The sequence below is a fragment of the Electrophorus electricus genome, chromosome 14 (genome assembly GCF_041902795.1).
Source record: "Electrophorus electricus isolate QZ-2024a chromosome 14, ASM4190279v1, whole genome shotgun sequence".
In the NCBI taxonomy this organism is placed as follows: Eukaryota; Metazoa; Chordata; class Actinopteri; order Gymnotiformes; family Gymnotidae; genus Electrophorus; species Electrophorus electricus.
This window is the reverse complement of record NC_137510.1, coordinates 5,114,204-5,126,220: the sequence shown is the minus strand read 5'-3', so window position 1 is coordinate 5,126,220 and position 12,017 is coordinate 5,114,204. Positions and strand designations below refer to the sequence as shown.

Sequence of the window (12,017 nt, the reverse complement as noted above, 5' to 3'; positions counted from 1 at the left end):
TTTTGAGGATCACCTGCCTTCTGGCCTGCCAATGAATGACATGACCATTACCTCTGACGGCATTACACTGGTGAATCAGTTCGGGTAAATATGTCAATATTGTTAAGCTTACATTTATAGTTTTCTAAGGTGAAAAAAATAATTTCATAACAGATGAAGACCACAGAAATAGGGTCAATAAGTGTAATTCTGAGATAGTGAGAGTTATAAAGGTAATTATAGCAGAGAAAATTTAAATCAGCTGCTATCTAAGATATTAGAAACTTAGAGCACAAGATTCATTTAATGGACTCAAGTTTTGTTCAATGTAAAGTTATATTTCTAAACTGTGATTGTCCCTTTTACAGACCCATTAGGCACGCGTGTCAGCGATGCTCTTACATAGTTTATGTCAGCAGCAGTGTGTCTCCATCCAGATCTGTCCGTCTCTCCCCTTTCCCCCACGATTCCCTCTCCCTGGATCTCCTGCAGCCATCTATCCCAGGGCAGCTGGTCATATACTGTTGGGGACGTGACCTTCCAATCTCCTCTCCACACTCCCACTCTTGCATGTATGCTTGTGACATGTCATAGAAGGTTTGCTGTCAATCATGAACATATGTTGAGAACGTAGACAAATGCAGCATAAATACACTCACAAAAGTACAATGCACTGCTTGTATCAGATCAGGAAAGTGTAATGAACTTAACATGTAATCCTGAAGAGGTGCATCTACAGCTGTCTCCAGGCAACGGCAGTACAGGCATTGTGTCAATTGACCAGATTCATGCTTAGGGAAAAATTGGAAATTGGATTAATTATAAACACAATTATACATTGTGATTAGCAAGCTTTAATGTTATACCACCACAAACAGATTCTTTTGGGGGAAAAAACTCTTGGGACAAACTGTTGAAAAAAGTGTGTCTTTATCAAAGCTCTTCAACAAAACAGCAAGTCTGTTTTTCTAGTAGCCGTAAAAAGTTGATGTACAGTACATCAATCAATGTATAATACTTTAATACTTAGTATATTAATTAATGTATACTACTTTTCAATAATGATCATATATGAATATCCTACCATTTGTATATTATGTTTATGAAGAATGAAAAGGCTTTGATATATAGGATAAATTGTATCAGCAGTGTGTGTTGATAGTTATTTGATAGATGTGAGCTGAGGGGATCACTTCTTATGATTTCATAAAAGTATATACATATGGTTGAATATTATGAATTTGTATGTTACAGGAGCTAATACTTGTTGTTTAGTTATCTATCTTCTGTTGTAGCATACCAATGACAGCAGAGGTATAACATGGACAAAGTGATCTGTACATGAATGAATGGTAGAAGTGTGTGCAATGCTTGTACCAGTACCAACAGGTGTGCAACACCTTTTGCATGAGTCTCTGTGTATCAGCTTCACCTTGGTCGCACTGCATAATATAAAATAAACAATATATGATGAAGAGAACAAGTAACAAAAGTTCTTTCTGAAACTGCATAGTGACGAATCCTTTAGGAATGAAATTTCAAAATGTCCAAAAACCTTGGGTTAAAAACACACTTGTGCTAGCGCATCCTCAGACCTGCATATCACAAACTCAAGTACAGCACGGCAATTTTGATACTTCTTGTAGGCACATAAAGACGTGTTTCGTTTCTCACAATGGGATTTTGACTATGAACATCACCCCCTGAAATATACCTCCCAATTACTAACTAAACACAACTGATTGAATTATTTTTTCATAAGAAAACTCTCTCTTCTACTGTGACTGTTAAATGTGAATGAGACAGTTGGCATGTCATTACACATGGACAAATATGCTGGGCTCAAAGAATGACTCCAGCTCAGCAAGATGTCACTGGGGTTCCTGCAAGAGATGTTGCAGAAGCTAGCATTGACCCAATTCCAAGTGAAGACTGACTTGTTGTTACACTCAAATTCCACCTCGATGGTCTTTGGCTTATGGGGAATGCAGCAGCATTCATCAGAACACACACCGCAGTATCGGGACCTGTATGGTTTCTTACTGACACAGCCGGAGATGGTGAAGTTCTGGAACACCTGCTCATGGTAGATGTTTAGGCACTTCTTTGCTGGCTTGGGGTCACAGTAACCATGAGAGAAAATGTCAGTAAGCTATCCAATTAACAAATGGACTAATGAAAGGTATCCTTACTCAAAAGTATTTGATGATGTCTACAGCAGAGGGACGAATTTTGCACAGTTGGGTTTCTTTCTCCATCTCACACTGTTTGTTGTTATTGGAAATTTGCATGGATACACCCCATCCATAGGTCATTGAGCAAGGGCTCCATGCGGTTGTCTGGGCAATGCAGTTTTTGTGCCAGATCTCATTGATGCTTAGAGCCACTGAGTAATGCATGAAAAATGTTAGTTGTTTTTGTTTTTATCTTCTGTATCCTCTTTATTTATTTTACCAGAAAGTCAATTTAAGATCTGCAATCTTCTACAGCAACAGAGACCTTGCACAAACTTGTGAAAACATTTTGTAACCACAAAGCTAAAGGGGGCTTGATGCCTAAAACAAGGCAATGTTAGCATTTAAAAGACACATTCACTGCTTTCCATCCGAGACTTATTCAAACTGCTGTTTGCTATTATTCATTATCATGCAATAATATATGATTAAACCAATAGGTTTATGTGCTCTATTAAGGTTATTAGTCTCCAACTCATGAGTCAGTAAGTGTACTATAATTCTTTTTCTTGAATGGGCTTTTAAAACAAATGTATTTTTCTAAAAAAAAATGGTTAAAATAATAATAAAGAGACTGAAGATAGAAGTGAAGACTAGCATGGATCTAAAATAAACATCAGCTCCATTTAATCTTGCAGCTAAGTAATAGGGATCATTTTGATGCATTTCAAATGGAGAAGGTCAGTCAGCAAAACAGCTGTAACCTCCAAAACATACTTCATCAAGCATTAAAAAGCGGCATGGTGTTATTGTCATTTAGATTTTAAGGAATCTCTCGTTAAACTGCTCAAAACTAGCTTAGTGAGGTCATAATATATAGTAGGTTAATGATGAGCAATAAATATTTTAGTGATATCATAATATTACTATTACAGGAAAGCCACAAATATTCTAAATTTGAATTGCACAGTCTAATATGCATATAGGTCTGTGCATGCACTTAATCTCTGTGACCAAAAGGAACGCAGACAATATTCCGGCAGGCAGTTGATCTAATGAACCATCATTGCTAGTCACCTTTTGGGATAATGGCAAAAAGGGTAGGTTGGACAAACGTTTATTTTTTTGTTTTGCTTTTCAACATATCAATACTTAAAAAGAGAAAACCTGTGCCTAACCATAACTAACCCTTGATTTATCTAAACCTAGTGCCTCACAACCATGCCTTTGTATCATCAGCGAGCCTGAACATTTTTTTTTTTTAATCTAATTGGTACTGAGATTTTTTCTTCTTAACAAAAAGACACCCTCTCTATTGGAGGCTGATGAAGTAATGGCCAATGATGTCTTTTGTATGGACCCATTATCACTGATAAGATAAGGCTGTATTTTACATTTACATTTAGATGACAGGGAATAGTCTTGATGCTTGTTTTCCATGACACTTGAAGCATGATATTTCAAGATGAGCTGTACTTGAGGTTCAAAGTACTCAAGTTACAGATTGAGGTTTGACCACTGACCTCATTTATGGAGGGACTGGTCCATTTTTGGCTTTGTAGGCAAGCATCAAGGTTTTAAATGTGATGTGTGCAGCTACTGGAAGCCAATGAAGGGAGAGCAGCAGTGGAGTAACGTGTGAACTTCGGAAGATTGAATACCAGATGTGCTGCTGCATTCTGGACAAATTGTAGAGGTCTGATGGCTCTTAGAGGAAGACCAGCAAGTAACGAGTTGCAGTAGTCTATCTTTCAGATCACAAGAGAATGGAGAAATCTGCAAGACCAGGTTAGATTTCAAATCTGAGTTGAGAACGAGAACTGTTTGTCTAAAGTTATGCGCAGGCTACGGGCAGCTGGAGGAAACTGTGAGGGTATGGTAAGGGTTGGGACTACCTGAGATGTACAGAAGCTCTGTTTTACTGGAGTTGAGCTTCAAGTGGTAGGCTGTCATCTATGACGCAATGTCAGTCAAGCATGCTGAGAAATGTCTGGAGACCTGCGTGTCAGAGTGTGGAAAAGAAAGAAATAATTCAGTGTCTCATCTGTCTTCCTTCTTGTGTAGTTAGACAGTAGACTGATGTCTACATTCACACCCTCATGCGGAAAAACATTTGAAGATATTACACTACTGCAAACAAACAGAGAATCCGAAGAGCAATACAGTCGAATTTGTACCGTCATCCGGACGGCACACCGACATCTCTTTGGTAATGCCATTATTCTGAACCAATAGAAATATTGGCTGGAATTGGAAAAGAGGTCAGTATAAGACGTATCCTTTCGTAGATTGAGAAAATCTATGCTTTCTCTTTAGTTTTCTTAAGCTTCAGAAGTTCATTACATGCTCTAAATTTTATTAACCAAAGGTGGACGAAAACACATTGATATTTTTGAAATTTTTAAACGAATTACAAACACATTTTATACTAAAAACAAATGCGTTAATAAAATATATTTGTAAAAATGTTAATCTATATAACTGATACATTTAATTTAATTACAACAAAAATATGTTAAGAACTTCTGAAAACTTCGCCTTACCATATATTAAATGTGACATTGGAGAAGCATGAGTGAATTGTAAGTGAGGGAAATAACTTTTAATTTAAAAAAAAAATGAAGAAAAGCGCTAGAATCACACAGCAGAGTGAAGGCATCAGCAAAAAAGTGTCTCACACCATCAATGTGAAGCACTGAACGTGGGCTCCTGTGGGGTTTATATATGTAGTGTGAAATGAGAAACAAGGGTGAATAATAATCTGCAAAACTGGACATTAAAAATGGACTGAATCAAGAGGCTTCTTTGGCCACTGACTATTGAAAGCTGGCTTTCCAGTGATATTTAATTTGATGTTCAAGCAGAAATACTTGGTTGAAAAGATGAGCCTCTCCCCAAAAACAAATTGAAAAGCCAACTAGTGACTGAATGCATAAAGTCAATGAATCCATAGAACAATATCACTCTGAGTGCACTATTCATGCAATGATAAGATATTAATTCAGATACATCTGGAGACGTGCATGTTGGAGGGTGGAAAAGAAAGAAATCATTGGGTGTCATCGGCATAGCAGTGGTAGGAGAGGCCATGAGAAGATAATGCATCAGCTACAGAAGGAGTAAACAAAGAGAATAGAAAAGGGGCTAATACTGAGCCCTGTGGAAACACCAGTGGAGAGTCTACATGGTTTGAATGTGGATCTTCTCCATGTTACCTGATAGGACCGTCCCTCCAGATAGGACTGAAACCATTTCCATGCAGAGCCAGTCACACCAAGGCTGGAGAGAACAGAGAGGAGAATGTGTGTCAAAGGCCTCCGAAAGGTCCAGAAAAATCAAGACATATTACAGTTTGACTGCTTTAGCAGCATGAAGTTTCTACCTCAATGCTATGAAGGCAGTTTCTGTTAAATGTGCCGGTTCGTAGCCAGACTGATTGCGAAGAGTTGTTGATGATGAAAGAGATGAAAGGAAGCAAATCTCTTGAGATTGTCTGGAACATAAGGGAGGGAACGGGATCCAGAGAACATGGAGTCGGATTTCTGAAAGTCAGGAGTTGATGAATTTGGACTGAGGAGAGAGGAGAAAAAGAAGTCAGAGCACTGGATGTAGGGGAATGAAGACTGCTCAGGAACAGAGGAAAAGGTCCGGCGGATTGCTGCAACCTTCTCCTCAAAGAATCTGATGAAATCCTCAGGATTAAGAGATGAGGAAGGAGGAGGTGCGGGAGGTATAAGGAAAGAAGAAAAATAGTGAAAAGCTTGCGTGGATCAGATGCTGATGGTTCAAATTTTTGTCTGTACTAGGATGACTTTGCAGACGTTCCTTCTAGTGAGAACTTGGAAAGAAGAGACTGGTATAAGATGAGGTCTGATTTTAGGACTTTTCCTCCACCGCCCCTCTACAGTCCTTAGCGCTCTCCTGTGGCATCGGAGTGTTTCTGTTAGCCAGGGGGCAGGTGGGGAAGATCTTGCAGGTCAAAAAGAGAGAAGTCACAGAAGATTCATTGATGAGGAGAGTGTAGAAATGACAGTATTTGAACTGTCTCCAGAGAGAGAGAGAGAGAGTCATGGTGAGGAAGGATGAAAAAAATAGTAGAAATAAGGGAAGAGGGAGTGATGGAGTGCAGATTGCGACAGAAGGAGGAGGAACAAGTTGGGGAGGTATGGATGGAAAGAGAAGAGAGAGAGAACACAAAGTGATGGTCTGAGAGGTGGAGGGGGTCGACTGCAATGACCGATGTTGTGGTGGTCTGTGTGAAAATCAGGAATACCAAGCAAACAGGCACACTCACACTAACAAGGACAATAACGAACGGCAGGTGTGACACGACCAATTAACAATGTAGGGGCGTGGTGATCAAAAAACACAGGGAGGAGTGTAGGAGGAGGGGGCCGTCCCATGACAGGAAGACTGTTTTAAAGAGGACTTAGAGGCAGTGTGAACAGGTGCGTTGTTAAAACTTGAAGGGCAAAGTCTACATTGCTTCCTGACTACATAACATTCCAGGTAAAGATGTATGTGTTTTCTTTTATAGGCTTGCCCTAAAAGAAAGCAGGAGAGTTTTCTTCTTACTGATTTTATTGTTGTGCTGCAGAATAATGAGGACCATGTTTGTGGTGCTGGCTCTTGCCCTGCTGGTGATGGGTGGTGAGTGGTCCAATTCAGCTTTTAGGGAATACCTGTTTCACATGATTAGTATTGTATACAACATTGATTGCTCCTTATTGCTCCCCATTACCTGACTTGCAGGTTCTGCCCTACAATGTAACCACTGTGTACCCTTGATCCCTGGTGGCAAATGTCCAGACACCATTGAAACATGTGGATCTGCTAAAGATACCTGTGTCACTTTTAATCTGGCCAACATACGTAAGTCTCATCCAGCTTCTCATTGAATTACTTAACCAAGTTTGTCAAATCTGGAACATATTGAGCCTAGTGTTGGCACCCACACCACACAGACATGAGGAGGAGGGTGCTGTGCTGTGACACTGTTCTTTGTCTGGTTTTGTCTCCATAGTTGTCTACAAGAAATGCATCAAAATGTCTGACTGCCTTCTGCTTCAGGGCCTTCCTCTGGTCAATGTTGTATGCTGTCAGACAGACCTCTGCAATTAGTGACTCATGCTTGGAAGTAACATTCAGGGAAAAATAAAGATCTACTCATGATTCCAATGTCTGACTATTGCCTTTGATCTGCTTTCATTATTCAAAATGAGAATGTCCATTAGGAACTGGTTAGCTCCTACTGAGAAACCTGTATTTTGTGATTGCTACAAAGCAAAGTTTGTGAACAAACGGATTTGGCTTGCCAAAGCTCATTGTAACAGGAAACTCCTTCATGGTCGACTACATGTAGGCAAGGGGCAACAATACATGGTAGTAAAATAAAGGTGCTTATTTGAGACTGGGTTTTGGTAGTGTTCCCAGTTGGAGCCACTGGGTGGCGCATGATTTGTTTCGCACATTGCTTCTGTGGTTTCATTTAGTTTTATTTTCTGAAGGAGAGTCGTGCTGACTTTGACGTTGTGAAGGATTCGCATGAATTATTAGACAACATTAACATCCAGCAATGTCTTGCACAGATTAGATATGTCATTTGTTTGGTGGGAAATAATTCTTTTGTCTGTTGTTGTGATCCCTTAACCAAGTTGCTAATTTAACTAGCTAAGCTGCCTATGGGTTTTGAGGTATCGGCTGCGTTCATGTACTGGATTCACTCCCTCAAAAGGGCTGTTTTTGTAATTTGGGGAAAATTTGTATAATGGTTGGAATTTGTCCCTTTTTTGGTGAATTTTAGTTTGATGTGCGCTGTCTAGTGCAAGTAAATTGGTACATGAAGGGGATAATACTGCCTGTAACTTTGATCAGCGACACTAAGAAATGGAGCTGTTTTGATTCCTGATTTATTTCTGGAAGCAACCGTTAACTGTCGCAAGCCAGAGAGAGAAGTTGACCAATAGCAACAGCGCCACCAGCTGTTGCAGCACAATTCTGCGTTCCCTGGTGGCCTTTATTCCATCTAACACAATGCAGGGCCTCCGAAAGAAAGAGAAAGGGTTACACTGACATTTTACTTAAGGGTGATGCAGTCAAACTTTCATGTACGATAAAGTTTGCAGAAAAGGTGGGTTATGGGCCCACCTGTAGGCTCTGGTCTAAGCGAGGAGTTGGGAACATGAACTAGTACACCCACACAGATCGTTTCTGTATATGCATTTCATGGGACACTGGATGTATAATACAATAACACTAGAAAGTACAGCAACCACAGTCATGTTTGTTGTGCTATTTAGGAAAGCTTAAGCAGGGAAGGGATATATTAATAACATAAAACATAAGGGGAGTACAGAGATTCTGTGTCCTTTCAGATTGACCTGTTCTATACTTGTCACGAGACCAGAATGTGAGCTGCTTCTCAAGTGGGTCATTCTGTGGTCCAGTACAAGAGTTACCATTTTTCCAAATTCACAGGTGAACCTGTGAGTGGCTCCCTTTGAGAAAAGGTCACCCAGTCTCTTTGCTGCTGCAAATAAATTCTCAGTAGAGTTTATATGGCCTGGGCCCTCTATATCCAGCGTAGCCATCATGCACTCTACTAAGGTGGTCGTTGAAACCCTGTCACTAATGTTAGTTCCATCTACTTTTATTCTTGTCCAATGTCTCTGAAGACCTGAATCCTTCAATTCAGGTGACTGAATAGAAGTTCCAGAAAGTGAAACAACCTCCAGTCTGAAAAACTGGCTCTTGAGAAGGATCTTCTGGATGATTTGGTGGAACAGGATATGTTTGTCTCTAAACGCATTAATGAAGGATCTGAAGACTGTATATTCATGATGGGATTTTTGAGCACAGATGCAATTAGACCATATACAAGCTGTTCGTCTCCTGAACCACTGTACTCGGAAAGAGGCTTAGTGAAAAACACCTTAAGATGGCTCATCAAACTACTGCAAATGCTACATGCAGTGGACCAAAAACTCACTTCAGAGACATCAGCATTTGATTTGATACTTATCTGTGTGCTAAGGTGAAAATGCTTCCGAATTCCATCAGTGACAGAACCCAACAGATGATATGCCATTGTTAAACATTCAGAGGGGGTTTGTCCACTGTCTTGCAACAAATTGGAACCTGACTTTCTGGTTTCATCAAGCAGTGAATGCTAATTTGATATGGGGTATGTCAAAAAACTATATTTGTAAAATAAACAAATTCAGTTAAGTTCATTTGTTATGTATTTCATTAGCCATCACAAGGGGGCATTGGTAGCTCAGTGGTTACAGTACTTGACTAGTAATTAGAAGGTTGGCAGTTCAAGTATGACCGTTGTCACTGTTGGGCCCCTAAATAGGCCCTTTAATTTTCACTTATTCAAGTTGTGTTCATTCAGAATTGTAAGGTTTCTTAGATAAAAACATCAGCTAAATGCCATAAACGTAAATCAGACATCTTCAATAACAAGCCCACTTTTACAGAAGTTCTATACAGCATCTGAAGAAGGAACACTGTAGCTGAAGTGAATTATTATTTAATTTAATTCAAATATGTCTGTTCTGTGCCTTTGGTGGAGACACAGGTTGCATTAGTTAGCATTTAAGTAAACTATAGTACTCTAAGGTACTAGTAAATTAGGGCTTGGTGTTGAAGGAATTTATATCTTATATGATTTTCATTTCAGTTTGTTTCCTATCCTGTTTTATATTACCTTGAATATATTTAAACCTAAGAATTGTGTTAAATGCTTCTGTAGTTTTTTCTCTGTGACTGTTTTCTGTGCCATCGTGCCGTGTGCACAACGTGCCTCTGTGAAGGTATGCCAAAAAGTCATGAAGTGGCAACACTCTCCCCTCTCTCTCATCTTTCTTCCTTCTTGTGTAGTTTGACAGTAGACTGATGTCTACATTCACACCCTCATGCTGAAAAACATTTGAAGATATTACACTACTGCAAACAAACAGAGAATCCGAAGAGCAATACAGTCGAATTTGTACCGTCATCCGGACGGCACACCGACATCTCTTTGGTAATGCCATTATTCTGAACCAATAGAAATATTGGCTGGAATTGGAAAAGAGGTCAGTATAAGACGTATCCTTTCGTAGATTGAGAAAATCTATGCTTTCTCTTTAGTTTTCTTAAGCTTCAGAAGTTCATTACATGCTCTAAATTTTATTAACCAAAGGTGGACGAAAACACATTGATATTTTTGAAATTTTTAAACGAATTACAAACACATTTTATACTAAAAACAAATGCGTTAATAAAATATATTTGTAAAAATGTTAATCTATATAACTGATACATTTAATTTAATTACAACAAAAATATGTTAAGAACTTCTGAAAACTTTGCCTTACCATATATTAAATGTGACATTGGAGAAGCATGAGTGAATTGTAAGAGGGAAATAACTTTTAATTTAAAAAACAAATGAAGAAAAGCGCTAGAATCACACAGCAGAGTGAAGGCATCAGCAAAAAAGTGTCTCACACCATCAATGTGAAGCACTGAACGTGGGCTCCTGTGGGGTTTATATATGTAGTGTGAAATGAGAAACAAGGGTGAATAATAATCTGCAAAACTGGACATTAAAAATGGACTGAATCAAGAGGCTTCTTTGGCCACTGACTATTGAAAGCTGGCTTTCCAGTGATATTTAATTTGATGTTCAAGCAGAAATACTTGGTTGAAAAGATGAGCCTCTCCCCAAAAACAAATTGAGAAGCCAACTAGTGACTGAATGCATAAAGTCAATGAATCCATAGAACAATATCACTCTGAGTGCACTATTCATGCAATGATAAGATATTAATTCAGATACATCTGGAGACGTGCATGTTGGAGGGTGGAAAAGAAAGAAATCATTGGGTGTCATCGGCATAGCAGTGGTAGGAGAGGCCATGAGAAGATAATGCATCAGCTACAGAAGGAGTAAACAAAGAGAATAGAAAAGGGGCTAATACTGAGCCCTGTGGAAACACCAGTGGAGAGTCTACATGGTTTGAATGTGGATCTTCTCCATGTTACCTGATAGGACCGTCCCTCCAGATAGGACTGAAACCATTTCCATGCAGAGCCAGTCACACCAAGGCTGGAGAGAACAGAGAGGAGAATGTGTGTCAAAGGCCTCCGAAAGGTCCAGAAAAATCAAGACATATTACAGTTTGACTGCTTTAGCAGCATGAAGTTTCTACCTCAATGCTATGAAGGCAGTTTCTGTTAAATGTGCCGGTTCGTAGCCAGACTGATTGCGAAGAGTTGTTGATGATGAAAGAGATGAAAGGAAGCAAATCTCTTGAGATTGTCTGGAACATAAGGGAGGGAACGGGATCCAGAGAACATGGAGTCGGATTTCTGAAAGTCAGGAGTTGATGAATTTGGACTGAGGAGAGAGGAGAAAAAGAAGTCAGAGCACTGGATGTAGGGGAATGAAGACTGCTCAGGAACAGAGGAAAAGGTCCGGTGGATTGCTGCAACCTTCTCCTCAAAGAATCTGATGAAATCCTCAGGATTAAGAGATGAGGAAGGAGGAGGTGCGGGAGGTATAAGGAAAGAAGAAAAATAGTGAAAAGCTTGCGTGGATCAGATGCTGGTGGTTCAAATTTTTGTCTGTACTAGGATGACTTTGCAGATGTTACTTCTAGTGAGAACTTGGAAAGAAGAGACTGGTATAAGATGAGGTCTGATTTTAGGACTTTTCCTCCACCGCCCCTCTACAGTCCTTAGCGCTCTCTTGTGGCATCGGAGTGTTTCTGTTAGCCAGGGGGCAGGTGGGGAAGATCTTGCAGGTCAAAAAGAGAGAAGTCACAGAAGATTCATTGATGAGGAGAGTGTAGAAATGACAGTTTTTGAACTGTA

The 12,017-nt window shown here is 39.5% G+C and overlaps 1 long non-coding RNA gene across 1 annotated transcript; it reads left to right on the top strand.

Annotated features, from left to right (window-relative positions):
• The first annotated feature begins 6,602 nt into the window (after positions 1–6,602).
• Positions 6,603–7,331, top strand: LOC118242150 (uncharacterized). The gene is made up of 4 exons (XR_014116958.1): positions 6,603–6,662; positions 6,751–6,803; positions 6,906–7,025; positions 7,177–7,331. It is a non-coding gene; the product is annotated as an uncharacterized LOC118242150 (long non-coding RNA).
• Positions 7,332–12,017: the final 4,686 nt, after the last annotated feature.